This window comes from Lissotriton helveticus, chromosome 2_2 (assembly GCF_964261635.1).
Source record: "Lissotriton helveticus chromosome 2_2, aLisHel1.1, whole genome shotgun sequence".
NCBI classification, from domain to species: Eukaryota; Metazoa; Chordata; class Amphibia; order Caudata; family Salamandridae; genus Lissotriton; species Lissotriton helveticus.
In genome coordinates, this window is record NC_136060.1 from 453,744,854 (window position 1) to 453,760,730 (window position 15,877).

At 43.3% G+C, this 15,877-nt stretch overlaps 1 pseudogene; it reads right to left on the minus strand.

Moving 5' to 3' along the window:
• Positions 1-531: 531 nt before the first annotated feature.
• Positions 532-1,779, minus strand: LOC144821986 (28S ribosomal RNA; annotated as a pseudogene).
• Between the last annotated feature and the right edge of the window lie 14,098 nt (positions 1,780-15,877).

The window sequence follows — 15,877 nt, forward strand, 5'->3', positions numbered from 1 at the left end:
GATGCTGCGCATAGCCGCCGCACCTGAGATTGTCGCCGTCCCGAAGATCGTCGCATCGTGCCTGTGCGAGACACTTCCTACCAAACCTGCGCACCGGAATCCATACAAGATATCGGATCCCTCCCCATACAGACCGGATTAGTCGTAACACGCCCACTGCATCCAGTGGGGCTGTCGCATCGCCTCCCCAGGGTCTCAGGAGTGACGCAACTGTGGATTATTTGGACGCAAACACTAGAACTCTTATAAAATCATATTCTTGAACTATGTATGTTGGATTTTTGTTGTTTTGGTCTTGTGTAGTTTAGATGAAATAACTTTATTTTTCTAAACTGGTGTAGAGTCCATTTGTGATGTTTTCACTGTGTTACTGTGAGTGTTGGTACAAATACTTTACACATTGCCTCCGATAAGCCTGTCTGCTTGTGCCAAGCTACCAAGGAGGTGAGCAGGGGTTATCTAAAGAGTGTATTCCCCTTGCCTTGACTAGAAGCAAGGGTCCCTATTTAGCCAATAATACCTACCTCTGCCAACTAGAGACCCCCAGATCTAACAGCGCAGTAAAGTATAACTGATGAATTTCAGTATTTTGTTTGGTTTTTAAATGTTAGTATTTATGTCATTTGACCACCTATAGCATCACTTTAATATTTATTATTCCAATGCATTTGCGTTTTTTTGATTAACATAATGTAAGATCTTATTACCATACCTAACAATACTGTAACTTTAACCTTTGTGTCCCCGGGGCTCTCGCCGGGTTCTCCGGGATCGTTTACGTTACTGCACAGGACACCGCGAGGGCACCCGTCTCCACCACTCTGGGTTCGGGGATCTGAATCCGACTCCCTTTCAATCGGCCGAGGGCAACGGTGCTCGCCCATCTCTTAAGACCGACTGACCCATGTTCAACTGCTGTTCACATGGAACCCTTCTCCACTTCGGCCTTCAAAGTTCTCGTTTGAATATTTGCTACTGCCACCAAGATCTGCACATGCGGCGGCTCCACCTGGGCCCTCGCACCGGGCTTCCGTGCTCACCGCAGCGGCCCTCCTACTCGTCGCGGCTTAGCCCCCGAGGCTCTCAGCGCCGGCGACGGCCTGGTATGGGCCCGACGCCCCAGCCCCATCCATTTTCAGGGCTAGTTGATTCGGCAGGTGAGTTGTTACACATTCCTTAGCGGATTACGACTTCCATAGCCACCATCCTGCTGTCTATATCAACCAACACCTTTTCTGGGGTCTGATGAGCGTCGGCATCAGGCGCCTTAACCCGGCGTTCGGTTCATTCCGCAGCACCAGTTCTGTTTACCAAAAGTGGCCCACTAGGCACTCGCATTCCATGCCAGCGAGCCGGGCTTCTTACCCATTTAAAGTTTAAGAATAGGTTGAGATCGTTTCGGCTTCAAGACTTCTAATCATTCACTTTACCAGATAAAACTGGGGGCTCCGAGCACCAGCTATCCTGAGGGAAACTTCGGAGGGAACCAGCTACTAGATGGTTCGATTAGTCTTTCGCCCCTATACTCAGGTCGGACGACCGATTTGCACGTCAGGACCGCTACGGACCTCCACCAGAGTTTCCTCTGGCTTCGCCCTGCCCTGGCATAGTTCACCATCTTTCGGGTCCTATCACGCACGCTCATGCTCCACCTCCTCGACAGATCAGGCGAGACGGGCTGTTGGTGCGCCCGCTGCTGGAAGCACGGCGGGATCCCACGTCAGCTGGCACCTCATTGGGACTTCCAGGGAAGCCCGGCCATCTGTTCGCCCCATTGGAAAGCATTGGGTGCGACCAGATGGCCGAGTGGAAAGGTGCGACCAGATGGCCGGGACCGATATGACTCCAATCTGCCTGTCACGTTCCTCCGTGGGAGGGCTCCCGCCTGCCCTTGCAGGGCTCCGGGGCTCCAGGGCTCCGGGGCTGCAGGGCTCGGGGCTGCAGGGCTCCGGGGCTGCAGGGCTCTGGGGCTGCAGGGCTCCGGGGCTGCAGGGCTCTGGGGCTGCAGGGCTCCGGGATGCAGGGCTATGGGGCTCCAGGGCTCAGGGGGGCTCTGAAACCCCAAGATGGGCCTCAGGCATGGGGATGCCTGCAAGCACTCCTGGGGCCCAGCTGCATGGTGGAGGACTGCCCGGGAGCCTTGCAGGTCTCCGGGGCTCTGCACCAGGGACCCTTGTCCTGGGCAGATAGACTCTTGGCAGGCCGTAGGACGGGGGCTCCCAAACCCAGGCCCCAGGGCTGGTCACTGCTTTCCAACCCAACCAGGCTGGGGAGATCAGGGAGTCTGCCCAGGCACGAGGGACCCCTGTCCCGGGCACACGGACCCTAAGGACGCGCCCTCGTTTTCCACAATTTCTTTCTCCAAAATTCTGCGTAGTGTGCATAGTGGCGCTACGCAAACTACGCCCAGCCCTAGCTTTTTCAGTGAATTTCAAAGGTTTTTTAAATGCAAATTTCTAACTATAACATAGCAGTCACATTTGCAGAGTGTTGGAGAAAGGTGAGCGTGGCCTTCAAACACCTTTTAGCAATCCCACTGTGTGGGATTTAGCGGAAGTAACAGGAGGGATAGTTAGCCCCCAACGTCAAACTTGCGGACCAACTAGCACTTTTATTACTTCTAGTAAGTCCCACACAGCAGGATTAACTTGATATATCAGGCCCACCCCCACCCTGCAGCACCCTGCAAACACACCTCCTGGTGCGTTCTAAGTTGGGGGATTTAGTCTCCTTGAATCCTGACGTTCCCTGCGGGACAACAAGGCCACCAGGTACATCCATTAAGGCCACAGAGCTGTGTTGCAGAGAGGTGTAAAAGGGGCGTGACCTCAGACCACCTCTCTGCAACGCAGCTCTGATGACATCAGGGCCCTGCTGGACAATGGGGAAACCACGGCCCTCATCCTCCTGGACCTCTCAGCCGCCTTCGACACCGTCTGCCACTGCACCTTACACACCCGCCTCCACAACGCAGAGATCCGAGACAAGGTTCTGGAATTGACCACCTCCTTCATCTCCGGCAGAACCCAGAGCGTCCGCCTCCCCCATTTCCAATCCAAAGCCACCGAGGTCATTTGCGGTGTACCCCAAGGATCATCCCTCAGCCCGTCATTGTTCAACATCTACATGGCACCGCTCACTCATGTCACCCGACTGCACAACCTCAACATCATCTCCTATGCCGACGACACCCAGATGATCCTCTCCCTCACCAAGGACCCCCTCACCGCTAAAGCCAACCTCCACGAAGGAATGAAAGCCGTCGCTGAGTGTATGAAGAACAGCCATGTGAAGCTGAACTCAGACAAGACGGAGGTCCTCATCCTCGGCTCAACCCCCTCGGCCTGGGAAGACTCCTGGTGGCTGACCGCTCTGGGAGCAGCACCAACACCCACGACCACGCATGCAACCTGGGGTATATCCTCAACTCAACTCTCTCAATGACCAAGCAAGTCAACACCCTCTCATCCTCCTGCTTCAACACCCTCTGCATGCTCCACAAGATTTACAGGTGGATCCCCACCGAAACAAGAAGAACGGTCACCCAGGCCCTCGTCAGCAGCAGGCTGGACTTCGGAAATGCCCTCTATGCAGGAGCCTCGGCCAAACTCCTGAAACAACTACAACGTAGACAGAGTGGGCAATGTAGAGGTAAGGTAAGGAAGGGGTGGGGAAACCAGGGGAGGAGAGAAAAAAAACGGGTTGGGTCAGTGGAGGGAGGAAAAGAATATAACAAGTCAACTAAACTAAGGGGAAGGGAAGCAGTAAGAGAGCAGGGTCTATGTTAGAGGGCATACATATTGGTACTCCCGGAAAGTGCCAAAGAGGGTGTGCAAAATCACTGGGGTTACAGGGAGAGGGAGGTCAGTGCTAGATGGGAGAGAGAGGGGACAAGTGAGTCAGATTAGGCAGCGGAACAGTAAGGAGGGCCTGGTAGATCACTACCAGGGAGCTAATGTTATGGTTTGTCAATATACAGGGCAGAGGGGCTCAAGGATATAAGGCTGTAGGACTTAGAGTAGCAGAAAACTGTTTAGGGGAGGAAAACACTCTAGAGGGGCTATGGAATAATATCAAGGACTCTGGTGAGCTAGTGGGGGCGATGTTAATTAGGCATGGAATTGCAGAGACAATGAGGCATTCGGGTCAGTGTTGGATCGCTGGCGTGGATGGGAATCTCACTTAGAGAGGACATTAATAAACATCATTAAAAACCATTCCTATTAGGAGACAGGACAGATTAATTAAAAAACAGCAGTGTTCCCGACCCCGGCCACCTCCGGGAGCTGACGGGCTCAGACGGGCTTGCCTTTGGCACGCCCGCTGCGCTCTTCTGCTGCGCGGCCGGGCATCCATCTTGATTAGGTGCCTTGCCGTCAGCGCAAATGATGGAGGCAGGGTGTGGAGCCTCATCCCTCCACAACAATCGGTCACTAGGAGACTCCTAGTGACCGATAGGAGACCGTGGTGGACTGGGGACCGGCTACGTTATGCCACAAGCAGCGGAAGTAAAAACTAAAAGAAAGTTCCTCCCAAAGCAGTTCCCCAGTTAAAAGAGTAAGTTATTAAAAAGTCAAACGATACAAGAAAATTCGTATGGGCGCGCACTACAGCCGCCTAGCAATGAGCTTACTGTCTTTGCCCTGCCAGACCTCCACCCTGTTTAAGTGCCTTGCTGTTAACGGAAAGATGGAGGCAGGGGAAGGAGCCACGTTCATCCACAACAATCGGTCACTAGGAACTGTGGTGGACCAGGGACCGGCTACGTTATGCCACAAGCAGCTGAAGTAAAAATTGAAAGAAAGTTCCCCCCAAAGCAGTTCCCCAGTTAAAAGAGTAAGCTATTAAAAAGTCAAACGCTACCAGAAAATTCGTATGGGCACATGCTACAGCCGCCTAGCAATGAGCTTACTGTGCAGCGCAGCGCAGGCCATGAAATGTAAGTGTCAAGAGGCAAATCCAAAGGAATCCAGCAGAAGGAGTCGATGCACAGAGGCGCTCTGGTAAGGATGCTGTGTAGCCTGAGAACACGTTAGAACTGCAGGGCATTGACTAGGCAAAAGTCTCTCTAAGGTCAGAACCTGCCGCAGACAGAGACCGCTGGCAAAGCAGCAAGTAGTCACACATCACTGGAGCTAGCGGTCACCCATGAGCAAGCTCGAGGTCTGAAAAGGACAGTTTTACAAGGGCTGGGGAAAACAGACAAAAAGTAAATAAGTAGAAACGCCAAGAATCATATGATGCACGTGGTAATGGTAGAAAAAGGTGCTTCTACTACAGTATAGTGCCTTGATAAATAGCGGCAAAAGAAATGTACCCTGAGTAGAAAACAGTAAAGAAGAGTGAAGTGTGTTTAAGTTTCCCCAAAAGTAGTAGGTCCAAAACCATCTCTTCACCAATGGTGAATCCAAGGACCATGAAGACAAAATGATGATAATAACTTCTTATTTTATTAAATTGAAGAAATTCCAATATTGTGTGCCTCTCAGTTTCCCACTTGAACATATACAATCCACAGTAGCAATCCAATATAACAATAGAGGAAAAGAGGGAAGTAACCAAATTAAATAACATAGCATTATCAAAAGATTAGATTAACATGTCTAATAGAAAAACAAAAAGCTGAACTAATCCATAGCCACCTGCAGGCTAAACAAGCAACAGACTGACTGAGCAAACCTAACAGATGTTATCCCTGCAAAAAATGCATAAATATCAGTGATAAAAGAGAGTGTTAAGTGCCATACCAGAATAAACCTAATACCATCAGCTGTTATTTTCTTGCAAGACTGAATGTCCTTTCCCAAAATTATATGTTTGTAATATTATTAGGCCTGTGAAAAAAAATATTTTATAACACAAGCATGCCTTTACTAATAATGATGAAACATATCCAGTGGCTATATATACATTACATGTTTTGGAACATGCTAGCCACATGTAGCACCATCAGTCAACCAATCCTTGCTTTACACAGTTTTATATATCGTACATCCACTTTCACAGATGGATGAAAGAAACGCTGCATCCAGTCTCCGGTAAGAATTTTCCATTCATATTTATTAAAGCGTAGCAAACACCTATGCGTTTCAACTGCTCTGAGTCTTGCTTACAGTTAGTGAGTCCCTTTACTGTGTTACTATTTATACACATTGCCCATCCTGCTTGTTAAGATGCATTCTGGGGAATGTAGTTATAGATATATATGGTAATGCAACAACTGCTAGCTTTTTTAGAAATGTGCATTTCAACATAAGCAACATTATGATGGCATGGTTCTTATCATTACATTTATATGATTGGTGATTGCTAGTTTTCAGTTATATTGTACATATATATATATATATATATATATATATATATATATCACATGTTGTTTTGAATATATGTGTGGTACTACCCAAATAGTGGGCTGAGTGCCCCAACTAGACAGTTTTGTGTATCTCTAAAGGATTGTTTTAATGGAGCTATTGTCTTATACAAACTCATGAAGTTGTATAAGGTTGAGCATTAATGGCTACGTACCTTAACGCTATAGTCTTTCTCATCTTTTGAATTGTGTGATGCTCCAATAAATTATAATCTATACTTTGTGAGAGCTAGTGTTACTGCAATCTAGATTTGCTTACTAACCAGTTTACTACTTGTGTATTGATGTATACATTCCGATAGTTCATTCACCAGATGATATATGCAGATTATACCCCTTGAGATATGCATTTTAGACTTATCAAAGGATGCCACATGCTCCATGCCTATATTGTCTACCAGTACTTTCAATTATGATATATCTTGTGGTTGTAAGGTTCTAGAGAGTTCTGGACATATAGGTTGTCTCTCATATGTTATACATTCTTATAATCCTAGATTTCCTTTATGTTGATATCCTGTTGTAGGGATGATCATACTGTATGCCTATGATTCGACTTCCTACCTGGTGTGCGTACCTTAATGTGAGTTACTCATCAACACTATGACATTCGTACTTTCATCAATGTAAAATATTCTACTTTTTCAGTAAGTGTCCTTTGTATTACAAGTGTACATAAAATTCTTCATCCGAGTTCAGACCGAATGGTATTTATGTACGCATTCTTATTATATATTTGCTTTCTAGTTTTCACAATTGTAAAGTCCTATCCCCCCCTTTCTCATTCTTGGGAAAATGTGTCACTCCATAGTATCTTAAGGTTTTCCAATTGTTGTCATGGTATTGGACATGGTGTTTCGCAATTGCATAGCTCACATCTTTGTGTTGAACCGCCTGTATGTGTTCTAATATTCGCTTCATTAACAGGTAGATTGTGCTCCCCACATATTTCAGACCACATATACACTTGATAAAGTATACCACACACTATGTGTTGCATGTTATTTTGTGTTCAATCGAAATTTCTTTTCTATTTGGATCTTTTATATTTCTCAGGTTTTTACCAATCCTGCATGCTTTGCAGTTATTGCATTTAAAGAAACATTTACTTTGTTCTAACCAACTCTCTGGTTGTTGGACTGAAAAGTGCCATCTTATTAATTGGTCTTTAAGGGAGCAAACGTTTCTGTATAATATTTTGGTGTTTGTTACCTACTGCTTTTGCAATCTCTTTGTCACTTGTTGAAATATTCCAATGCTTCTGGAACATATTGCATATCAATTGTTGTTCTTTATTGAATGTTGTTATCATCCTGATTGTTCCTTCTTTTGTATTTGTTCTGTTTGATTTTCACATAAGTATTTGTTGTCTTGATCTTGCTTTTGCTCTTTTGGTTCCTTGTTGAATGTACGATATTGGATATTTACATTGATAAAATCTTGTTTTTACTTTTTGAATCTGAGCACCAGTATCATCTTCTTCTGAGCAATTTCTTATAGTTCAAAGGAACTTTCCATATGGGATACTCCTGCTTAGTGCCATGTAGCACACTGTTGGTTACAGTTAGCTTACTATATATGGTTGTTTCCAAATCTTTATCACTGATATTGTATGTGAATCTCAAATTGTGATCATTGCATTTAATGGCTTTGAAATAACATTCAAATTCTTCTTTCATACCACTCCATATTAGAAGTAGGTCATCTATATATTACAACCAGATCACTATTTTAGATAGATGTTGTTTGTACATGTCATTTCATGCAATTACCCTCTCTCACCAGAAGATGGACAAGTTTGCATAACTGGGGGAGAAGGAAAGTCCAATCGCGGTTCCACAGATTTGCTGGTATAGTCGATGATTGAGGAAAAAGATATTATTATGTAGACACATGTTAATCATTTCCCAAGTTCATGGTTGAACGTTCAGTTTCTCTGATGTTTCTTTGTTTGAGAAAGTATCTTACTGCTTTCAGTCCTTTTTCATGTTGAGATTACATCAATGGTTACAAGCAAAAAGGTATTTTGACAGTGAGTCTCTGATATTATTTTGTTAAATGTTCTTTGAGATATGATGATAATGTGAAAACCATGGGAAAGATGTAGTAATCTACATACGTTCGGATGTTTTCAAACATAGACCCACATCAGGATACAATTGGTCTTCCCAGAGGGTTATTTAATGTTTTGTGAATCTTGGGAACAAAGTATGTTGTTGGCATAGTCGGATGGCCAGTTGTTAAAAATGTATATTCATCATCATTCAGTAATTTTTCATCATGCCATCCCTTTGGTATTAAGGGGCCCATTAGAATGGCGGTAGCCACCGCCAGCCTGGCGCGGGCAATCCACCCGCCATCTGCACTGAAATGACCCCCGCTACATTAGGATGGCTGGGTGGTCCGCGGCGGACGGAAAGACAGTCCGCTGCTTTTCCACCCCGGTTGCCTTGCGGCCGGGCGGAAAAGGTTTAATAGGGTCATATTATGATGGGGCCAAAACAGAGGCATGCGGTCTTCTCTTCGGGGGCCCCCTGCGGGCCCCCAGAGTGAAGTAGAGGTGGGGTGCACACGGGGGATACCTGTGGTACCCCCCTGCATTTGCATTAACAAAGCGGCAGGCACCACGCAAATTCATACGTGCATTTTTTGCATTGTGGCGGGCGGTGCTGAGAGCACCGCCCACCACAATGCTAAAAATGCAGGATGCGCCCGCCACAGTGGCGGGTGCATCCTAATACCCCCCACGGGACCCCCACCCCTATGGTGGGCGGTCCCAATGACCGATAGGATGGTGGGCGGACTAAGTCCGCCCGTCATCCTAATAGGCCCCTAAGTTTGGACATCATTAATTCCATAGGACTATATTTCAATTTATTGGAGTTGTTGAAATCATCCAATTGTCTGTATGCTTCTTTTAAATAATCTTGTTTGTTTAAAATCATAATATAGCCTCCTTTATCCACCGGCTTCACAATTATTGATTGATGTTTCTTATACGTTTTTCAAGGCTGGTCTTTTTAATATTGTGAGGTTTTCTTTGCTATATCGGTTGTCTTTTTTCATTTTAATTTTTTCAAGATCATTTAAAGACCCTTGACTGGTTGCCAGGCAGGTCGCTCCACACGCCGCACAGCACCACCAGTTGTGCCCGTGCCCCTGAAGCTCCGCTGCCATTGCTGCAGGGTGTTTGAAGCCCTCCTCCACCAGCAGGCTTCCACCTGCGCCTCAGATCTCTGTGTGCCCCTTCTCCTTTCTGTCCCTGGTTTGTGTCATTGCATTCTGTTACTGTTTTTTCATTTGCCTTACTGTAGTCTGCCTTATTCCTTCTTCCTTGTACTTTTACTGTGAACCTGCCTCCTGTTTATTTTGCCCGGTCGGCTCTCCCGTTTCCTGCCGCTGTGGCCCCGCCCCCCGCATTCGTCCGCTCCTGCCTCCCAGCTGCTCCTCCCTCCCACCTCCCCTTCTTATGGCGGCCGCCATGCGGCTGTGCCGCTGGAACGCTGCTGGCGCGCCTAAGGCAAGCCCGTCCATGCCCATCCGCGCCTGGAACGTGCCTAGCGCCAGACCCCATTGGTCCCTGCGAACGGCACGACACCCGACACCGCTACGACACCAGCACCCTCCACGCTCTCAATGCCGGCTGATTATACACCTGCTTCTGGGCCACCCCAAAGCACACCAAAGGACCCTTCTCCGGCTGGAACTGCAGCTACCCCAGCCTCCAAACCACCACCATGTCCACCGGGGCAGGACACAACAACCTCCTATGCATTCCACTCAATCAAACAATCAATCAAGAAATTTGTAAAGCGCACTACTCACCTGTAAGGGTCTCAAGGTGCTGGGGTGGAGGGGTGCTGCTACCGCTCGAAAAGCCAGGTCTTGAGTAGCCTCTTGAAGGTCAGTAGGTCCTGAGTTTGTCGTAGGGGGATGGGGAGGGTGTTGCAGGTCTTGGCGGCGAGGTTAAAAAAATCTAAAAAATTACCTACAAACATTATTTTATACAAAGTTTAAAAATAATGTTCAAACAAAAACCTATATTTAATAGAAAATAATCAAAAACATTGTTCCATAAAATTATTTTTTTATTTCCCACACTATAACACCACACAATACAAAACACACATCGACATTTCTAATATGTGTACCTCCATAATTAAAATAATTCATTATCAAATAAAGGAATATTATTAACCAAAAAACTAATTAAAACAGTTAAAAATGAATTAACTCACCAAACATTACCCCTATAAAACTAAGATCCACACACAAATTAAAATTAAACAATTCCCATAAATATTAATAAATGAGTAATAATGAGCAACTAATTATTAATTAGGAAAACCTAAAATACGTTCCAATGTTTTTAAATTATTACCAATTAACAACAACGTATTAATTAATTGAAAATATTTTACTTCCAACCCTTTCCCACTGTGAACCCCACAACTCACATCTCAAATTAATTACCCAAATGCCATATTTAGTTTTTAATAAATTAATTACCATTATTTAAAAATTAATTATTTCTTAATTTTTAATACATTACTTCCCACCCTATTCCCCTATAAACCCCACCACCCTTTCCTTAAAAATGACACACTTAACATAGTTAATTACAAAATAATTAATTAATCAATAATTAACAAACAATTGATAAATAATAAATATTAATATATATACAATTATAATTAAATGTATTAAAATGAAATTACTTCCCACCATATTCCCCTATAATCCCACACCCCACTCCTAGAAAAATGATACAATTAACATAATTACCAATTCATTAATAATTTTTAACCACTAGTTAATAATTACAAATAATACATTAATTCCTATAATTAATACAATAGAATCTAAATTAAATCAATACTAATAACTAAAAAATATTAAATAATGTTTTATAATTAAATTACTTCCCACCCTTTTCCCCTATAAACCCACAATTTGTTTCTAAAAAACCCACAATTAACATAATTATTAATTAATTAATTAATGATTAAACATGAACAACCAATTAATATTTAATGAATAATAAATTAATTCTCACACTAATTAATGTGTTATAATTAACTTACTTCCCACCCTATTCCCTTATAAAGCCACAACTTGCTACAGAACTAAACTCAAAATGTAATTAACATTTAATCACTACTAAAAATGTAACACATATGTTAAGAAACAAAAGCCAAAGTTTATACTAAAATACATTACACTAATTTAAACATCGATATTTTAAACAACCATATTTTGCAAATGATATTACTAACTTGGATATTTTCAAAAACGACATTTCTTACTTTCAGGTTGATAGTCTTGTCTACGATATTCTTGCTGTTGATATTCCTGTATTGCGATATATCCAGCTCGATATTTGTGTATGTCGATATTTAAAACTCAATATTCTGTCAGGGCTAATAGGCTTATGCATCAACATTATCTAAATTATGGGGCAATAAAAGGAAATTATGCAGCACTCTTGTTGGTATTAATATTTCCATCCAATTGCAGTCTAAAAACATTTTTGGTGAAATCTTCACATTTTGCAAATTATATGGCACATTATGTGGAAATTTCAGCAATTACATAATTATGTGGTTAACATTGCAGGCACAAAATTACATAAATCCACTGACTTCACTGTTGCCCATTATTTTGTGTACCATTAATTTGTGAAAAGTAAACTAAATTGAAACATTTTAACTCCAATTTTTCAGGCTTACTGCCCCAAAATATAGATGCAATACAACATATACATAACACGTGTCATGTGAAATATGGTTCTATATTACCATCTTAGAGTTAAGGTGACATTTACAAACCAGTCAGCCTTTTGCCAAGTGGTTATATGTTAATTGAAGCCTGCAATAGCAATATTAGACAATATTACACAGTTACCCGTTATCTACGCTCCCTCCCTCTCTCTATTTAATTTCTCCTGAAACGTAATGAAAATAAAATTAAAAAATGTCAAGCATCATTTACTTGTAGCGCCACCTTAATTTCAAGCACGTTGAGCCAGTCTTTTTCCCACAATAACAGCCCAATTGTGCACAATCTGCTGCTGAGTAAAGGTTGTAGTGTCTTGCTATATTTTGGAAGGAGGGATAAGGATGAAACCCTTTTGGCTCATAAGGGACTCCGTAGAAGTGTGACGTCGATGTCACAGCGCATTGCCATGACAGCTTGTTTAGGAATGTTGGATTTGTAGTTACATGCAGCATAATAAAGACATGTAGTACTAAGCTCTGTGTGTGGCATAGTCATTGGTGGGTACCCAGGCGGGAGAAGACGCTACAAAGGTGGTGCCATTGCTACGCCACATCCTGTGCTGCATTCACACCCAGCAGGAGGTGAATGTGGTGCAGCACATACAATTCAGTGCCACCACATACTCTACATCAAGATTTTCACAGGATCACCCCAGCAGAGCCTTCAGGAGTGCGTGCTGCAGGAAACACTGTCCTCTTCTGTCATGACAGGGTTGCTGGGGCATTAAGAATCCAAGAAAACAGAAAGACAGGGAATATGAATGACAAATTAAAGCACAGGGGCAAAGAAAACAAGACAGAAGGTCAAAATACAGTTACAAAAAGGAGGCAGATTGGTGGAAATAAGTCAATCATGGGTGGGAATAGGCAGGCAGTAAGAAGCAGGTAGCATGAGTGAGGTGCCACACCAAAACGGGTGTCATGTTCAATGCTGTACATGAGATTCCACCATTTACAAGTATTTTTTTGCAGAAAATACACATTCAGAAATGTCTAAAATGTAATGTGGGTGGTATTTCGCATACTTTTCAATAAGGATATTATATGAGTAACTTCCAGGCCGAGTTTTATGGATGTGGCTCTAGATAGAGAAAACAATTGCCCTTTTCAGCACTCGCAGGGATTAAACAATAACAAGAGTGATTGATGGTTCTAAATATTGATCACTATGGCCCTGATTTCGAATGTTGGTGGGATGTTATTGCACATGATAAATAACGATATCATGGGATATGTGTTTCAGTGAGTGTGCTAAATAACACCTATTTCAAGTTGTTGAGGAATAACATGGATTTTGTTTTTTAACTACCAAAGTCCGCAGGATACAGTAACTACCATATAGTTCTAGCAGTTAAATTCCGTCTGGTTTGACCTGCTGAAATTTAGTGATGATTGAGTAACAGGCATTTATGCACTGGTTAGAATTAACCACCCAACTACTAATTAGGGGCTTTGTCTATATATTTATACGAGTATATATGTTTGTTACTGGGTTTGGCAGGGGGATTGTGCATAAATGTTTAGGGTACTCTGATTTCCTTTGGTATTCCTTTTCTTGTGTTTTCTTTAAGAAAATAGATAATCCTCCTTGGCAGGGGTGGAAAATGGTGTATGTTTTACTCTGATGTATTAATAGAATATTCGTTTTGAAATGTGACCTGATTTATAAATTGCTGGCTGCCTGCATTTTGTGAACCTTTCTAATAAAATTGTTAAAAATACGAGAAAACTGAATTATAGTTGGCTTGAGAATCATCACTGACGAATTCTACAAAGCTATTACAATTTTAAATCATAAATGCAAAGGCGACCCTTTCTTCTCTTCAGACAGTATAATATAACAAAAATACACAGTGCAAGGAACGGGATGTGATGTATTACACGGAAGGCATGCTTATTAAATTGCGATTATTCATGCAGTTTTTTCCTTTTTTATAGAGTATAGAAACCTACATGCGCTCTGGCAAAAAGAAAACCATGAAATCATGAAACATATGGAAATAAAGCGAACTCGTGTTTTATCTGGATTGCCTGAAGAGGACAAGAAATAAATACTGCAATTGTAGTACGTCCATCATGTATGATGTGTCTTCAGAAAAAACATCGGGGCATATTACCAAGGTAGGCGAAATTAAATTATCATCGCCCTATTAGCAAGCTGTCACTAACATCAGTTAGTGACAGTTTTTAGGTGATAGCGAGCGGTTTGGGGCCCGCTTTGCATGTCAGCGATATTTATCACTAATGACATGCAAAGTGGGCATACCCAACCTGTCAGCTACTGAAAGCAGTCGCTAACATCGCTATCGCCTATTATCAACGCAGGCATAGCGATTAAAAAATTTGCGCGATGCGCGAATATCACTGAAAAATAACGCCTGTTCAGACCACTTCTTAACCTGTATATCCAATGGGAGTTGGATATTCAGGTTAAGACCCTATTGGCGTTAATGCCTGAATATCGCTGGATTCCCAGCGATATTCACGCATTTCGCCGCTATCACCGGATATTTTATCGCATTGGAGATAAACGTTGCTAATAGCGCGTTATCTCTGCGATAAAATCCGGCGATGCGCGGCGATAAAAGAAATGTCGAATAAGCTTATTTAGAGATAAATATCGCTAGTTGTTGATAATATGCCCCATTATTTTCTGAGATGAAGAGACACAGTGCAGATTTATTAAGGACTTGCTTTGCACTTTCACGACGCAAAGCAACAGAAGTCCTCAGCTTGATTTACGAAACCGCGCAAAGCCACTTGTCATGGCTCTGAATGGTTTAGTAAATACAGAGTAACAAAAGCATAAATATTATATATGGTGCCTCTTATTATGTTACTCCCTAATCTTATGACTTGTATTAACCTGGTGCTTTCTTGTTATATCAATAAAAATCATTTAACTAAAGAGTAGCATAAAGCAGCGCATAGCACTGCCTTGATTACTTTGAGTCACATGGCATTACTGGGTGGAGTATTGGCAGGGACGGACTGGCTACCGGGCGTTTTGGCATGCTGCCATGCTGGGGGCTGATTTTGTTGATCGAGACCTGCGTGTGCTGAACAAAATTTGTTTTGCTTTGTTTATTTTGAAGCACACGCAGGTCTCCATCAATGAAATTATCCCCCACCGCAGTGACATCAGCCCCCAGTTCGGCAGCATGCCAAAACGCCCGGTAGCCAGTCCGTCCCTGAGCATGGGCATTCCTATGCATCTATCCATGTATTTTAATACAAAGACATGTAAACCTGGGTTTGTGCTAAATTAGTGGACCTACTGCACTGAGGGGTAACAATGAGAAATATCTTTATTTCCCCTCATTAAATACTCTTTTCATGTGTGCTGCATTACCCCCAGGTCCTTCCTGTCCTCGTCCCCTTCCTACTAAACAAGTGAGATAATCTATCTCACTGACAGAAAAAAGAAAAGAAGGAATACTGGTACCCCTCTCCCCCCTACTGGGAGTACATAACTGTACTCTACCCAGCATTCCTCCCGTTCTTTTTTCTGTCTTCCGACAGTATGAAGAGGACCAGAAGCCCGGAGGCTCCTGGGGCTTACCTGCTGCTGGGCTCCTGGTTTGTGCTGGTTTTCCTGGTCTCCCACCCTGCCAGGCTTTGGGGGAGCCCTGTTGATGCCTCCGGTGGTTCCTTTCTGGTCTCCTCCTGGTGTCTTTTGCCGCACCTCCCGGGTTGCTGGGCATGCCGAGGATGCAGCGGTTCCTGCTCT